The 17,507-nt window shown below is 44.7% G+C and overlaps 1 protein-coding gene across 1 annotated transcript in view; it reads left to right on the top strand.

Annotated features, from left to right (window-relative positions):
- Positions 1-302: 302 nt before the first annotated feature.
- The window catches only part of TMEM229B (transmembrane protein 229B), a 54,607-nt gene continuing 37,402 nt past the window's right edge, over positions 303-17,507 (top strand). The window contains exon 1 of the mRNA XM_039536259.1: positions 303-493. The gene's annotated coding sequence lies outside the window, so the exon portion shown is untranslated. The remainder of the gene's footprint in view (positions 494-17,507) is intronic.

Genomic DNA, 17,507 nt, shown 5'->3' with positions numbered 1-17,507 from the left:
TAAAAATTGGAAGAACTGCAGCAGGGAACGTGACCTGAATTAACCCTTAGCAAGCCAGAAGGAGTGCGCTGGAAAGCCGATCCTGCTCAATAGGAGCTGCTGTAGGTGCAGGCAGAAGGCCAGGGGGTGGGAGCAGGAGAGCTGAGGCCTGCAGCCAGATGATTTTCCCTGCTAAAGTCAGTGCGGGTATCTCCCCTCCATCATCACCTCCCTGTACCGCAGCTGGCTCAGGCCAGCAGCGAAGGAGTTAAGGGCTGGTGCGGGAGAAGGCCGGCTGTCAGGAGGGAGCATGTGCAGTTTGCAACCGCATCCATGCTACGGGTTAGTGTCACTGGAACATTTAATCTCCAGCAGCCGCCGCCTCGAGCCATCCATGGAGGCGAGGAAGACAATGCGCGGCTGAGCGGAGGAGGAGGGGGAGGCAGGAGCGAGGCAGAGCGTGGCCGCAGCCGCAGCCGCTGCCCTGGAGCGCTCTCTCCCCATCTCCGCCAGGGTAGGTGCAGGGGGAGCCCGTCCAGGCCTCCCGCAGCGGAGCTGGCGGATGCTGAGCTGGGCTGGGGGATGCCGGGCCGGCGTGGGAGCCGGAGGGAGGCAGGGAGGGAGGGCTGGCTCTGGAGCCCGGCCGCTGTTGCTTTCGCTTCTCGCTGCGCCGGCTCCGGCTCCGGCTCCGCTTCGCTTCCTCCCGCAGTAGAGGAGTTGGAAGGGGGGTGAGGAAGCAACTCCCACCCGGAACAAAGCGGGCTGCAGGGGGGTTGCCCGGGGCAGCGGCAGGCAAACAGCGGGAGGGAGCGGGCTGGCCCCTTGTTGTGCGCCGGAGCAGGGCGTGCTGGAGCCTGCTGGAGGGAGCAGATGTTGGCAGCGCCGGGGGCTGGGCGCCAGCGCCGCTGGAGCGGAGTTGCGGGGGGTGGCTAGAAGGAGCCGGGGCCGGCCATATGCTGGGCGCTGGAGCCACACGGACGATTCCGGGTCAGGATCTGGCGCCCTCTCCCGGGAATAGGCAAGGCGTCCGCGTGGGGATCTGGCAGGCGCTGAGCCCCGGCTCCCAGCAAAGGGAAGGAGCCTCGCCTCCCCCGGCAGGCTCTGGCGCTTGTCCGCCCTAGCTGATCGGACAGCGGGGCACAGGCAGGAGAGATCCCGGGCACCTGCAGTGTCTGCCATAGGTGCTGGAACTAGGGGGGGGGCTGCCGCACCCCCTGGCTTGAAGTGGATATAATCGTATACCGGGTTTACATTTGGTTCAATGGCTGTCGGCACCCCCAGTATATAAATTGTTCCAGCCCCCCTGGTTCTGCTCTTCCCCTGCGCCTGCCTTCCACGCTGGGCCCTTCCCCTCCTTCCTTTGCCCCCTGTGGCTGTGAAGAGCCGGGGCTGGCCCGCACTGGGGCAGGTCGAGGGTGGGCAAAGTTTCTCTGTGTGTGTTTCGCGTTCAGCCAGAGGTGATTGAGATGAGGGGCAGGGACCCTTGTGCGATGTAGTGGGGGATCCCTGGTAGAGCGCTCTGCACAATGTACATTAACATGGTCTCTTCGGCAAGAAAACGGGTCAGCTTTGACACGCAGCATTTTCTGTAGATTTTGAGACGTTTTTGTTTTGGGAAACAAATGAAATGGTGTTTGAATAGTGTCCATGTGCTCTGCTTTTTCTGAACAGCACGGCTTAGTTTTTCTCTGCCCAATGCCATTCATTGTTTTGATATGAAACTAATTTTTCAAAAGTTTTTCATAAGGCTGAATTGGGAATGAAATGTTTTGATTTTATTGAAATTAAACACTTCGGTTGACCCAAAATGAAGAAATTTTCAGAATTTTGTTTTTGCAGAAAACTTCTTCACTTTTTAGTTTTTGTTCCTTTTTCGGAATGGGGAAAAATGTTGGAATTCTTGAGGTTCCCACTAAACAGAAAATATGGCTTCTACCCATCCCTAGTCTTTGGTACTGGGGTTTCTTAAGATGCCTTTAGACATTTGTGATGGCTGGGATATTAGGAGGTGGGTTCCCAAGCCCCTGTCTGAGCTAGCGACTCACACCCAGGCTTCCTTGTCTGGTTTTGGCATCCTCTTACGCTGGACCTGCAAACTTGTGTCACAGAGGAGCTAAGGTTCAGAAGCTGGACCTGGTCTCCCTCCCACCAGAGGCAAGGAAGCTTTCCCAGCTTCCATATTTCCTTTCAGTTTGTTGCATTGCTTAATAACAGGAGGATCCTCTTATTTCCCTCTTGCCGGCTGGATGGTCCCTCCAGGAGCTGAAATTATTCATAGGCAGGATGGTGAATTTGATTACCTGAACTGTATTTATCAAGTGTCTGTAGAAGAAATAAAGCCCTCAGAATGCAACATCCTTTCATTTTAATGTATGCATATACATTAATACTGCATTGGTCAGGGACTTGATAGCGATAGATGATTCTATGATAGATAATAAATCCCAAAGGAGAATTTTTTAAAAAATTATGAGTGAGCAGAAAAACAGCACTTGTTACAACGAGACCTCTACTGGTGGCAGCCACTGCAGGCTACAAGTCAGGCAAGCCATTCACTATGTACCTAATGTTAAGTACATGCTTATGTCCTATTTACATCAATGGAATTTAAACCTGAGCTTAAGTACTTCCTGAAGTGGGGTCATAATAAGCTGGTCCAAGATATTCCACACATAGATGACAGAAGTGAACATGTTCCTAACTACAATGATACAGTTCATTGCTGCTGGAAAAAATGTATTACACTTCAAAGTGGAGGGGTATGGTGGGGAATCTCCTTCCTGAGCTTTGTTGTACATATAGATGGCCTATTCTGCACTGCTTATGTAGAGGACTCTTCCATTTGAGAGACACTATTACTGTTTTGTAAAAGGGGAAACTGAGGCACTGTCCATAGTAGATCTGGGACTACAACCCAGGAATTGACTCCCATCCCTTGATTTAACCATTAGTTAACACTGCCTCTCAACAAAGGATAACGGGGCAGGGAGGCTCACTTATTATTTTTTGTTATTATTGTAGGGCTAAGAGCTCTAGTCATGTGCCAGGACCCTGTTGTGCTACATGCTGTAGAGACACAGAATGCTTTGAGATCCTCCTGATAAAATGCACAAAGAAGTACAAAGTATTAACTTATCTCCCCCTACCCAGGATAAGTGGCATACAGGCACTGGAAAGAATATTTATTTTCTCCTTATTGATGTTGTCACAGCATGACCATAAGGGAAGTCAATATTATTGTATCTATTCTACAGATGGGTGAAAACTCCGGCAGACAGAAAGTAAGTGACTTGCTCAAGGTCACACAGTGAATCAATGGCAGAGCAAAGAATAGACTCTAGGAATCCTGCCTCAGGCATTGTGATTGTAGCACCTGTATATGTGCCTGAGCCAGCTCAAGTAACAGTGGCAATGAAGCCACAGCAACATGGGCAACTTCATGGGCTAGCTCTGCCCGCCCAGGATCCTACATTTCTACTTGAGTGGCTGCTGACTATGCTGCTGCCCTAGTTCCTCGTGCTAGCTTTGATCTAGCTTAGGTCTGGCTCAGGTATGTCTACACATGCTGCAGTCACATCTCCCAATTGCAGTGCAGACACCCCTCCAGTGGCTTGCCCTGGTCATAGTGCTATATATAATATAAATGCCAGAACTGACACAACTAAGGCCCAGTTATGACAAACAAGCAAAACACCCCAATCAAACAAAAAACAAATACATCCAGAATAAATGGTTGACCTATTTGATTAATAATGACTTATCATTGCTGCAGTTGTGCCAGTAAGGGTCACATATTGGCATTCTCACAGTACTGCAGATGATTGTAAAAAAACTCATGAAGGGTCACACAAATGATCCAGGGGCTGGAAAACAAGCCTACAATGTGAGGCTTAAGGAGCTCAGGGAAGGATGAGAGGTGAGTTGATCACTGTGTATAGATGCTTACATGCAGAATGAGAGCTGATCATCAGGGATCCTAGTTTTCTGTGATTAAAAAAAACAAAATTCTCTGATTAAAAAAAAAATGTATTTTGCATTTTTCCATGATTAAAATGAGATGCTGAATTTTAGTTTCCCTAGCCACAATATATACTGATATCAATAAAACATTGTGTTCAACTGTATACAAAGGAACCCCATTTATCCGATGTAATTGGGATTGGGGCCAGACTAGATCATCAAAAATTGAAGTGAGCTGTAGCCCACGAAAGCTTATGCTGAAATAAATTTGTTAGTCTCTAAGGTGCCACAAGTACTCCTGTTCTTTTTGCGGATACAGACTAATACGGCTGCTACTCTGAAACCTGTAAAAAATTCAGATAATCCAGAGAGCTTCAGCCCTGGGTGGCGAGGCTCGGGCTGTCAGCCCTGGTTCAGTTAGTAGGGAGGGCTGGATAATGGAGGTGCACATAAATGGGGTTCTTATTCTTTTTATTTTTTCACAACGTGTAAAAACTAAAGATTCTGTGTAAAAATGCAAATTCTGCATTTTTCCATGGCAAACAGATTTCTATGATCCCTGCTGATCACAGGGGGCTTTTCAACCTTGCTGACAAAGGCATAACAAGATCCGATGGCTGGAAATTGAAGTTAGACAAATTCAACCTCGAAATAAGACACAATTTCCTACCAATGAGGGAAATTAACTATTAGAACAGCTTACCAGGGGAAGTGGTGGGCTCATCATTAAGAAGACATAGGATATCTTTTTTAAAAGATATGCTTTAATCCAGTTTCTGGGAGAAATTTTACAGCCTGTGTATGCAAGGGGGCAGGCTGGATGGTTGTGGTGGTTCATTCTGGCCTTGGAATCTGTGACTCTATGAACCATGCAGCCGACGAAGTGGGTATTCACCCACGAAAGCTCATGCTCCAATACGTTTGTTAGTCTATAAGGTGCCACAGGACCCTTTGCTGCTTTTATGAACCATAGTGTCCATTCCCTTTTATGGGCCCTGGAGACAATGGGAAGTTCTCCATTGCCCTCAACATGCTCATAATATTTGCAACTCTGCAGTAAGACAATGACAATCTTATGCTTCAGGGGCTTCAGCCATTTGCCTGCAGGGGTCAGGAAGAAATGTTTCTTTTCTCTAATGCACAATTGTCTAGATGTATTCTGAGGGGTTTTTCCCATCTTCTTTTGAAGCATCAGCAACTGGCCACAGCCGGATACAGGGTGGACCCGTGCTCTGAAGTGGTACAGAGAATCCTCTATCTTGATGCCTGGTTGGTGTTTTGCTCATGTGCTCAGAGTCAAACTGATCACCAGATTTGAGGGCAGGAAGGAATTCCCTCCCCCACTCACACACACACCCTAGCCCAGATTGGCAGAGATTTTGGTAAGATGAGGGTTTGCCTTCCTATGAAGCATGGATTGCCTGCTGGATCATCTGGTTATATCTCACCTAATCAATTCCCTGCCATTGCAGGAGCCTCGGGCATCGGTGGCATCTTGGTCTCCTCTCCCTGCCTGTGGTGCACATTATTAGTATTATTATATGTATTATCATGGCAACTAGGATCCCCGGTCAGAGACAAGACCCTGTTAGGCTAGGTGCTGTACAAATATAGAGCAGAAAGATAGCCCCCTGCTCCAAAGACCTTACAGTCTAAGTATAAGACAAGAGACAACAGCAGGATACAGATAGATGGGGTAATACAAAGAAACAGTGAGACAATATTGGTCAGCATGATCACCAGCAGCCGAACTGTTGTCAAATTATTTGTAGGTATCACAGAAAAGGAGTGTTTTGAAGGAGGATCATAAGTTAGTTTTGCAGATGTTTACAGGTAGCTTCTCCCATACATGAGCAGCAGCATGGGGGAAAGCAAAAAGGTGCTTGTTTGAAAATATAACAAATGGGTGATGGAGGCTGGCTTCCTGGGCTAATCAGAGGCAAGAGTTGACCTTTCAGTACTGAATGAGAGATGATAGGTAGGGTAGGGATAGGTCGTGAAGGGCCTGAAAAATGAAGACAAGCAGCTTATGTTTGATGTGATAGAGAAGGGGGAGCCAGCAGAGGGATATAGTGAGAGGATGACATGGTCAAAGCAATGGGCTAGGACAGGAGTTCTCAAACTCCATTGCATTGCGACCCCCTCCTGACAAGAAAAATTACTACATGATGCCAGGAGTGGAGACTGAAGCCTGAGTCTGCCTGAGCCCCACTGCCCAGGGTGGGGGGCCAAAGCAGAAGCCCAAGGGCTTTAGCCCCAGGCGGGATCCTGTAACCTGAGCCCCACCACTGAGAGCCAAAGGGCTTCGGCCCTGGGCGGTGGGGCTTGGGCTTCAGCTAGGCTTGCCAACTTTCTAATTGCACAAAACGGAACACCCCAAGGACCTGCCCTACCCCGCCCCTTCCCTGAGGCCCCGCCCCTTCCCGCTCCATTTCCCCTCCCTCCATCACTCGCTCGCCCCCATCCTCATCACTTTCACCAGGCTGGGGCAGGGGGTAGATGTGCGGGGTGGGGGGGTGAGTGCTCCAGCTGGGGGGGTGGGCTCTGGGGTGGGGCTGGGACTGTGGGGTTTGGGGTGCAGGATGGGACTCCAGGCTGGGCCAGGTAGCTGGGGGGTGGAGGGTGTGGGGTCCAGGAGGGAGTTTGGGTTCGGGAGGGGACTGTGGGTTGGGGCAGAGGGTTTGGGTGTGGGGTCCTGGCGGCGCTTTACCGCAGCTTCTAGGAAGCAGCCGCCAGGTCCCTGTGGCCCCTCCGGCATGGGCAGCCAGGGAAGCTCTGAGTGCCACCCCCAGGCCTGCAGGCACCACTCCCGCAGCTCCCATTGGTCACAATTCCCAGCCAATGGGCGCTGCTTAGCTGGCACTCAGGGCGTGGGCAGTGCGCGGAGCCTTCCTGCCCGCTCATGTGTCTAGGGGCCGCAAGGACTGGGCGGCTGCTTCCGGGAGTTGTGCCGGAGCTAGAGCAGGCAGAGAGCCTGTCTTAGCCCTGGGCCCCGCTGCGCCGCCAATCGAATTTTTAATGGCCCGGTTGGCAGTGCTGACCAGAGCCACCAGGGTCCCATTTCGACCAGGCGTTCCAGTCAAAAAATGGACCCCTTGCAACCCTAGCTTCAGCCGCATGCCCCAGCAATTCTAATGCCAGCCCTGTCACAACTCACTTTGGGGTCCTAACCCACGGTTTGAGAACCGCTGGGCTAGGAAAATGACCTTTGCAGCAGCATGCTGAATGGATATAAGTGGAGCAAGATTGCATCTCTCAGGGCGGAGAGAAGAATGTTGCAGTACTTCAAAGACAAGATAATGGGAGCCTGAAAGAACATTTTAGCTGTGTGGATGGATAGGAAAGGCCCTCTCTTAGATATGTTATGCAGAAGGAATCTGCAAGACTTAAACATAGCCTGGATGTGAGGGCCTAGAGTGGGGTTCAGCTCAAAGATAACCAGGTTATGGGCCTAAGTAACTGGCAGGGCGGTGGAGTTGTCTGCAGAGAACAAGAAAGTTTAGTCTCCTGATGATTTTAATGGTTTAGTCTAACCCAAGTTATTGGGCTCAAAACAGGGTGAAATTTAATGGCCTGTGGTCCCTTCTGGCCTTAAACTCTCTGAAACTATGAAGGCAGATAAGCAAATTTTTCACAGAAAATGAAAGGAAAGTGTCCTGAAAAGATGCCTACAAAACGGTAAAGATTTGGTAAAACCTAATGTTTGTGAGGAGGTGAAGGTTACAGTGGCATATAAAAAGGATCTGTTTGTCCTGGCACTAGAACCATACAAGTAGTAGGGTAGTCGTTATTTCTATTGATGCTATGTCATCCACAGGATTTTGTGAGTTTCTGGATTTCATTTAATAAAAGTCATATTTAAATAAATAAAGCGAAGGGGCTTCCAGTCATGGTTTTTCAATGCCAAACTGCCTGCCACCCTCAGCAAGATAGACTAGAAAATGGTCATGTTAATTAAAGGGCACCAGTATTCCTTCCCCCTTGGGTTAATTATTCTGGGGAAACAGAGTCAATTGAGCTGAGTAAACTTGTTGTTTACCAGTGGGAGTCAGAGTGAGATAATTTTTCCTTTTTCCACCTTCCCCTAGTGGAGAGTTTTGTATATTTAGATATGTTCTGGGGGTCTTGCATATTTCTTTGCATAAGGGATTGGCCACAGATGGAGACAGGATCCTGACTAGAAGAATGATTGGTTTGTTCTGGTTTATCAGCTCCTATGTGGACTGAGAGCGAAGCAAAACTCTACAAAGGTACTTTTGGTTTTGGTCTAAACTGAAGTACACTGGGGATGAATTTTAAGCATCCAGCAGTGGGAGTTCCACCTTCCAGAGAAAATCCTATCTGTAACAAGAAGATGAAAGTGGCTATTTTCTTGTTTATTTTCAAAGGAAGGTTTAGCACCCAGGGAGCTAAATATACTGGCAATACCTGGGCTTATCATAGCCAACAAGTGAATATATAAAAATGGCCTCATTTTGCTTCTCAGATCTGCTTCCCATAAATATATTTGAGTAAGGTCTGCTGCTTGTATCATCACAACAAATGTTTCCTCCTGTTAGCCCTGCAAGCCCAATACAGATGTAGTGGACTGAACTGGAGCCTGTTCTGCTTTCTAAGCCAGCAACAGAGTTATCTGGTCAGTTTCTAGTCTCTCCATTATCCATGATGATGTATGAGGCAAAAAGACCCAGCTAGTTTCTCACGTCCTAGATGAAGGTTGCTGTGCTGGCAACCAGAAAAAGCACATTCTTTTGAAAACGGAGCCACCTGGATTTGGAAGTCACACAAGAATGGGCATACTGTGTCAGACCAGTGGTCCATCTAGCCCAATCTACTGTCTTCTGACAGTGGCTGGTGCCAGGTGCTTCAGAGGGAATGAACAGAACAGGGCAATTTATCAAGTGAACCATCCCCTGTTGTCATGGAGAGGGGATAAATACGATGTCTTTTACAGCACCACTTTTCTGCCTATATCTGCACTTTAAGGTACAAATACCATCTGTGCTGGACGGTTGTGATATGAAGTTTAGGCGGTGATTCTATCTGATAGTGAATAGGAAAGAAAGCAAACTGAGTTGAAGCTCTGGCTCTGCAGCAACAGATAGTAGCATCTGTGCCAGTTTGGAACAACATGCCTGTTTCTGGTTGGTTAGCATGCCACATTCCTGTTAGCTTCTTTGTAAGTGATACACCCATTGTTGTCTGTTACAAGTCAGAGGTTGTTCATAAACTCAAAGGCACCAAACACCTTCCAACCACTCCATCCCACAAAATGCAAAAGATATAGGTAATTTCCAAGGTTGTGTATGTGCATGTTGGTAACTGTTTTTAATATAATATTAGCCTGAAGGGAAGCTGGGCAGCTTTAGAAGTTTCTCTTGTACACTGTAAATTCCACACTGAGTGGGGAATCAGAACTGATTCCCATTAGTGGGGGGCAGGGAAGGATTTATGTCATCCTCTGCTTGCGTATTGCCATTGAACCCAGCTAATCAAATCTAGTACAGTAGTTCAGAGCAGCCCCACTCCTAAACCTTCCCCTCCTCCACAATCTTCTTTTCAAGCTCTTCATAAAAGTTAGATTAGCATATAAAGAGGATCTTGTCCATTAAGTCTTCACTGTCATGTGTTATCTTTCCTTCAGTTGCATAAGGCTAGAGAATTAGTGCTCATTAGATCAGCAATGATGGGGTAAGCTGGCAAGTCTTGAACAATCTGAACTCCTTTCTTGCTGGATCATCCCTCTCAGGCTGATATGTTTGTCTAGAATTAAGGCAGCGTCTACCAGAAGTACATATTATAAAGAAGCTCTGAAAATCAAACTTCTGTCCTTGAGTTCTGTTGCTCCATCACTGCTAGTGAAAGAAAAGGGATTCTATAAAAATAAATAATAATAATTGGAGATATACCTATCTCCTAGAACTAGAAGGGACTGTGAAAGGTCATGAAGTCCAGCCCTCTGCCTTCACTAGCAGGACCAATTTTTGCCCCAGATCCCTAAGTGGCCTCCTCAAGGATTCAACTCACAACCCTGGGTTTAGCAGGCCAATGCTCAAACCACTGAGCTATCCCTCCCCACAAGGCTAACCCTCCCCTCTCGATTCTAAGTTGCTTTGTGCTGTCAAATGGCTGCAGTGCTCCACCACAGAGCTGACTGCACTTCAGTGGTGCTTGTAATAATCTCTGTATATGTGTCCTGGGTGTAAAATTCAAGGGGGACAAACTGTAACACAGCATAAATGGTCTAGCTCCATAAATCTTATCCAAGGTATTGATTTAGATCTATAAAAGCCTATATTAGCCTGGGAGCATAAAGTAGTAAAATCTCATTCCATGGGCAAGTTAGTGATAGAACGGTAAGGGAGATGTCATTTGACTCATAAAATTCTACAGAAGCATAATTTAAATGGTGTCATCCTCTGTGGTCTGGCAGGGGAGATTCAGATGATTCCCCCCTCCCCCCAGCCTCCCAGCTTCAGGTCCTCCAGTTGGTGGAAATTTTAATAATACGCTGTTGTCGGAAATGGGTCAAGTTAGGTATCATTCGAAAACCCTTTCTGCATGAACACAATGGTACCAAACCTGACAAGCCTACTACAATTAAGTAGTTATGTATTTGAGAAAATGTTTAAAAATAAACTTTTTCAAATTATACTTTAACACAGGGATGCATTGCTTATATAAAAAAGACATTGATCTTTGGTAATCCAAGGGTAGTTAACCTTGACATGTAGGAGTGAAACCATTTATTTATCAAAGTCATCATCGGTGTCCTTTCTGTCTAGGGCACCACTGCTAGACATGTCACACCGATCCTCATCTGCACCACACTCGCATATCTCCATACCAGGCAGGCTTCTGGCCAAACATTTCCAGGATAGTGAACATCTGGTCTTTGCTTTTGATTACCTGAAGGATTGATTCGGGAGCATGTGATATTTCACACATAACTGGTTTTGATCAGTCCATCTCCCAAAATTCACCCATGCCTGATAGTGAGAGTAGTTCTGGATGCACTCAATCATCCCGGAGCCATTCCATTGCTTGATAATTTGGCCTCTTGATAGCAGGTATGAATGCGTCCCTTGTTAGTGGCAGTTTTTCTCCATTTGTCTATTTCTTGAAAAACATCCGACAACCTAGTTCTGCAAGTGTCATAATGTTGGTCTTCAAATGGTAAACTCAGTATATAAATGCCTCCAGTGCAGTTATGACCTCATCAGAGAGACTCTCAGCTCTTCCGAGGACCCTCAGAGAGAGGAGAGAGTCTTTGGAAGCTGAATCAAATGCCTTCCAGTAAGATAATTTGTTCTTCCCAACCAGCCTTCCAGTGGTGTTACATCCTGAAAGAAACCTGGCAATGTGGTGGCTTTTAATGGTGTGAATGATAGGAACACACCTCCTGAGAGAGAGACAGCGATTCTGTTTCTCAGCAGCAGGCACAAAACCAGAATCTTGCAGAAATCTTGGCCAGTGTCTCACAGAGAGAACTAGAATATCTGTGTCTTGTGCAAAGATCTAGCACCTTTTTCTGTGGCATTGATGACATGCAAGATAATTTTAGTGTCAGCTTCCTCCTGGGAACTATGAAGAAACTCCACTGAACAGAGCAAGGCAGCAGCTTCATTATGCCATCCAATGACAAAATTCTTCGAGCAATTCTTCGCGTGCTGGAGTATTTTCCTGTAAGGTATGTTGTTAACTCATCCTTTGTGTGAGTATGAGACAGTAACAACTTCTCTGTGACGTTCGAGATGTTCATGATGTCAGTGAACTTTGTATTGGACAGGTGCAATATCATGGAGTCTCTTCTTTCTGTCAATATTTTAAATTCATTCTTCTGCATATGTATCAAATGCCAGGTGGACTTCGCCATAGGTCCAATATTTTCTCTGTAGCCTCATAATGAAGTGTTCAGCCAAATCTCAGCCAGTGTTAACAGTTTTTGGTTTATCAAGAGCTTGTACCTCAACCAGACCATCTATGATTCTATGCTGAAAGGCCTCTGGTACATAAGATACTGGTCATTTTGTTAGTAGATGCTGGCTTAGGAAGCCATGCAGGATACATATTAGTTTGCTTTTTGCCCGGCACATATAAATTGTTCTGTCGCATTCGAACATCCATTGTGGTACCACGGAAAACTAATACTTCAAGCCTCATGTAGATCAAGATCATGCTGAGATCTGGACACAACCAGGAAATGAGCAAACAATGACCTGTCTGTGGTAAGCCATGTAATAGTCCTGCCTCACCTTCACTTTGACTTTCTTCTTTGCATTTGAGCACAGCTTTAGTCTGTTTTTGATCAGAGCCCATAGAGTGATGGAGCTTTGGATAATTCTTTGAATTTTGAAGGTTTCATACAAGTGATGACCTAAAGTATCCATTTGACTGACATGTTTAGCTATCTTATCCCTGAAGACTGCTTTCATCATGATATTAATGAGCTCCTGTCTGTCATACTCAAATAGGTTGCCAGTATGAGTAAACTCATCCTGTAGCTTTAAAATTCCCCCTTCTTGGCATTTAACAATGCCTAATGAGTCTAGATGGTGCTTGCTTACTTCTGGCGATGTCATCCCAGCTATACTTAATGTTTTGTTCTAAATTGGATGGACTTTTGGGCTTGTCAGGAAACACCAGGAAAGAGTATTTGGATGCTGTGTTATGCCTACCAACCCCATAATGACTTTCACTGCTCTGTTTTCATGTTCTAGATTTTCATCTGAACCAAGTACACAGAAGGGAACTGGCGACCTTTTCTAACAACTCAATTTTCTTTTTGAAATTCCTCCTATGTGTCAGGATCAGACTTTTCTCCACCTGTTATTTCAGCAAGGTATAGGGCAATCATTGCAGAATAGTTGGTTAAATCTAAAGCAAAAAACTATTTCACAAACCGCAATGTTCCCTCTCATTTTTTCTATCCATGTGCGGAATGAATTTTGTTATGTGCAGCACCAATACTGAGATAATGTGTGGATGTGCCCCACCAGTAGAAACAAAAAAACTAGATATAATGTATATTTTCTTAAAGCCCTCTCTCCCCGCCGCAGCCCCAGGACTGAGGGAGAGGCCTCTCTCCCCGCCGCAGCTATGCATGCCCCAAGCTCCTTCATCACCACCTCCCATCTCACCCCACTGCCCACCCCCACCTCACCCTACACATCCTCCAGGCCCACCTATGCCTACACCTTGTGTGCTGTGTGTGCGCCTGCACTAATCAGGTGTGTACCCCTTGAAACCTCTTGTGTAGCTGCGCAGGCATGCACCTTAGAGGGAACACAGTCACAAAATCTTCCAGAGCTGTGAGGTGCAAATTCCAATTAGCCGTCCTGACAGATCAAATAAAGAGCAGCAAATACCCGCCAACAGCTGGCATTTGTCCCGGCATCTTCATGTTTCTCCTGATCCTTGATGAACTTCCTCAACCTGCCTTGCCAAAGCCAGTTTATGAGCACACTTCTTATAGCATGTAAGATGCCACTGAGTGCTGTGTTTAAGCAGGTCCTCCACTGTGGTATTCTCCAAAGATTCTGCTACTAGTTGGTACTCTTCATCTCCCCATTGATGCCTAAAAATGATCAAAGCAAAAGTAAAAACAAGGATTTTTTAATAAGTTACTTTGAGATTGTAATTAGATAATTTTCTGCATGCTGTTGGATTCCTGTAATTTTTGGCTGGATGCTGATGTCTTAACCAGTGCGTCATTAAAACTTGTTTGGCATAATAAACAAAGCTGATAATCAATACCGCTGGTCCTCTTCTTTTTTGCTGATGATTGCAAATGAACTTTAAGCCTTCCTTCCATTCATAGTAATCTGTCACATTAAAACAATTAATTGGATATTGTGTTCTGAGCATTAATTGATAGTACAATATTGTTAGTCAAGGACCACAATTTAACTTTTTGTGAGGGCTACATGTTTGACATATCTATGGTAAGATATAATTAAACATTCTTTCGAATATATATATCTACATAATTGTTCTAGGTTTCTCATGGTTGGTACCACTGTGTTCCTGAGAGAAGGGACTTTTGAATGATATCCCATTCAACGCATTGCCAATGACATTGTGTTATCAACATTTCCACCTACCAGAAGACATGATGCTGGGAGCTGAGGAGGAAGGGAGGGAGTATCCCTGCTATGCTGCAGAGGGTGACACCATTGAAATTCTGTAGATGTTTGCAAATCAGATGACCCCTCCCTTACTTTTCTATCATTAACTGGCCCATGGAATTAGACATGCTCCCAACTTTTATGGTGTGTGGTTCCTGGCTACCTCAGAGACTCCCATATTACTGTATATTTGCTCACAGTCCCTAGGTCTGAATATCTGGTTGCTGGGCATTCTCAGTGGAGGGTTTGCTATTTTGGGAATTCACTTTCCTTGCTAAACTAACAAAGCCCAAGCCAGTTGACTTTCAGGGCACCCTCCTGGGACCATGTATCTTCTCAGGCTTGTGCATGAGCAGGTGATTGTGGGAAAGACATTCCAGGTAAATTCTTGAGGAGGGGGAAGTCTCTTTCTTTGTTTTGTGATTTTGGTGTTATAATGTTGCATACATTTTCTCGGACTGGCTTGATGGGTGCAGTGTAAGCAGATCAAAATAAATATAGGGTCTGATCCTGCAGTCCTCTCAAAGGCACATTACCCAGTGAAGCCTTTAATTGGCAGCCCACTGCAGGATCTGGTGAATAGTTTGTGAACTACTTTGAAATCCACCAGGATGAGATCAGCTAATATGAGATAGCAAGATAAGCAAGACAGTAAGGTATTCACAATTCCATAGTGATGTAGGACTTCACTGTTGCCACTCTGATGCTCTCCATGGCCATTCAAAACTTCACAAAGACAATAGGGAGAGAATTGAGATTCCCCCCACCCTGCATTCCAAAAGCACAAGCCTTGCTGCTTGGGATAAAGGAGAATATCTGTTATTTGTGAACAGCATGGGGACTACCCTATGTAGTTGAGCAGTTTAGATGTCAACCAGTAGAGGGCAGAGGTAGATGTATAAAGCAGCCAGTTTGTTATAATATTAAGATAATATACAGTTTGGAGATTGACCTTTCATTTATCTACGTACTCAGTCCTCTTGTGAACTAATTACATGTTTTGGAAACAAGGTCTGAGTTTTGACTTTGACATTGTAAGGTATTAGTGATCACCATAAAGGTAATAGAAGGCATGATTCTTTTGTAGGTTTGTTAGAATTTGATCAGTTTCCAAAGATGAAGTCAATAAGTAGAAGACATCCATTTCTAAAAATGTTGCACAGCTACTGAATTATACCTGGTTCCTCAGAGGGGGAGCTCCATTCATTTTTGTGATTGCTGTTACTCCAAGTTGAAGTCTGTGTGTATTATTCCATTTTGGCTATATCCCAGGGATTGGAATGAGGGAGGGTATCACATTCTGACCGGAGAGACATACTTTTCATATTTTGCTACTTGAGATATGAGTGAAGAAAATTATGTGAAAAACAAGTTCTGACAAGTGGAATGACAACAGTCAGAATTTGCTACTTGACGGACCAGGGATGAGAAAAGTGGAGAGAACAGAACTGTAGTAAGTACCAGTACCTGCACTTACACAATACCATTCATCAGAGAATCACAGTGTTCATTATCAGTCTTAACGAAGCTTCACCATACTTCTGTGAGGTGAGGTAGGTATTATCAGTCCCATTTTACAGATAGGTAAACAAAGCAGATACATGATTTTCCTGAGAACACACAACCAGTGGAAGAGGCAGGGATCCAGGAATCTCCTAAAGCCCAAATCTGTGCTGTAACCACTAAACTCTACTTTATTATCAGTAAAGAGATTAAATGGGTTAGTTGTGGCAGCCATTTTTTGTGATTGGGTAAGGAAATATAAGAATGACAAATGAGTATGTGACAATGATATCTAAAAGTGTATGTGGCACTTGGGAAAAGGTTACTCAGACAAGTTTCTAGGCAACAATGTCCTGCCTTTGATTACCAATCAGCCAATGAGAGTTTGTTCTGATGATGTCATGTTTGTACTTTAATCCTTGATAAAGCATGTGTGGGTCGAGTTTTGTGAAAACTGGTCACTTTTGTTTAGGGAACACCCCAGCTCTCATTCTGCTAAATTAATTTTATTTTAAAGACACACTGTCAAGTCAAATTTAACCCCAAATTTAAATTTGGTAATTTAAAAGTTTTTATAAAACCCAAGACCAATGGAAATGTTCCAGTTAAGTTCTTTTAAAATAATTCAAAAGTCATTATTTATAAATAAATAACCGTTCCTTTGTGCAGTGTTTGCAATCCAAACATTGCAGCATTATGCTGGTGCCTGAGAGCATAAATGTGAAACAAATATGAAACTGACCAGTCTATTTTTATTTTCATTGTTGAGCAGAGAAAAATTTAAAAAGTGAACAATATAAACAGCAAAAAAGTAATAAGCATTTAATAATCGAAGGCTCTTAGTAATAAAGGAAAATATGTGTTTGTTTTTAAATGTTGATTTTAACTGGGCTATGTCTAGTGTATGAAACCAGTTGTAGTCAAAAAAATTTTTTTACACTTAACTATTACTCGAAACACAGGAAAAGTCAGATTTTGCTCCTGGCAGCAAACTTCCAAGGAAATATTTGATGACATTATAATTCTCCTGTGATACAGGCATCTCCCCAACATTTGTGAGACACGGGGTGGCAATGAGGCAGTTAAAAAGAAATGTTATGCTCTGAAACTCTATTATTGTGATTCCCAACACTTTGCCTGAAGTTTTCACTTGGGCTACTACTGTACCTAGTAGCATTTAGGAAAAAGGATATCTCATGCATAGCACTGTGGATTGTTTGCTTTCATCATTTGCATCTAGAAGTTGTCACTATACAGACTTGGCTTGGAATGTACAGTAGAGCAATTGTTCCCTTTGGTAGGTGGAGAATGTGTGGTAGCAGTATACTGCAGATAACTTGCAGATTCTAATTCAGGGCTTTCATAGGGAAAACTCAGCAGTGAATATAAACTCATGTTTTTCCTACTAGTCTAGGTTCACAAAAGTTCAGATCCCCGCTGACTGGTGTACAAGTTTGAAAAGGCATATGAAGAACTATGGGTGTCTAATACACTGACACAGCGATCTCAACTGTATTTTCATAAGAGAGTGGGTTGAGTTTCTGAAAACAGGACTGGGAGCCAGGAATTCCTGGTTTCTGTTTCCAGCTTTGTCACTAACTCACAGAGAAAGCTTGGGCAAGTCACATAACCTCTCTGTGCCTACATGTCCTATTTGTAAAATGGCACTTATTACTTTATCACAGGATTGTTGTATGGACTGATTAGTTAATTAGTTTTACAAAGCACTTTGAAGAAAAGTTCAAAGTACTGTAGTAAACTAACCAAAATACAGAAAAATACATGGCGGAAATACAGAAACTCCCACTTTCCAGTCAAGAATTAACTCCCCTTTTTTGTTTGATTACTGCACATACTCTTATTTGGTGAACAGTACAAGTGGTTAATCCTACGAACGTGCAATCTCCGGCCTTGTCTACATTAGGAACGTTAATGCCC

This window comes from Mauremys reevesii, linkage group 4 (genome assembly GCF_016161935.1).
Source record: "Mauremys reevesii isolate NIE-2019 linkage group 4, ASM1616193v1, whole genome shotgun sequence".
Lineage (NCBI taxonomy): Eukaryota > Metazoa > Chordata > Testudines > Geoemydidae > Mauremys > Mauremys reevesii.
The sequence above is the reverse complement of the archived record's forward strand: the minus strand, read 5'-3'. Positions and strand labels throughout refer to the sequence as shown.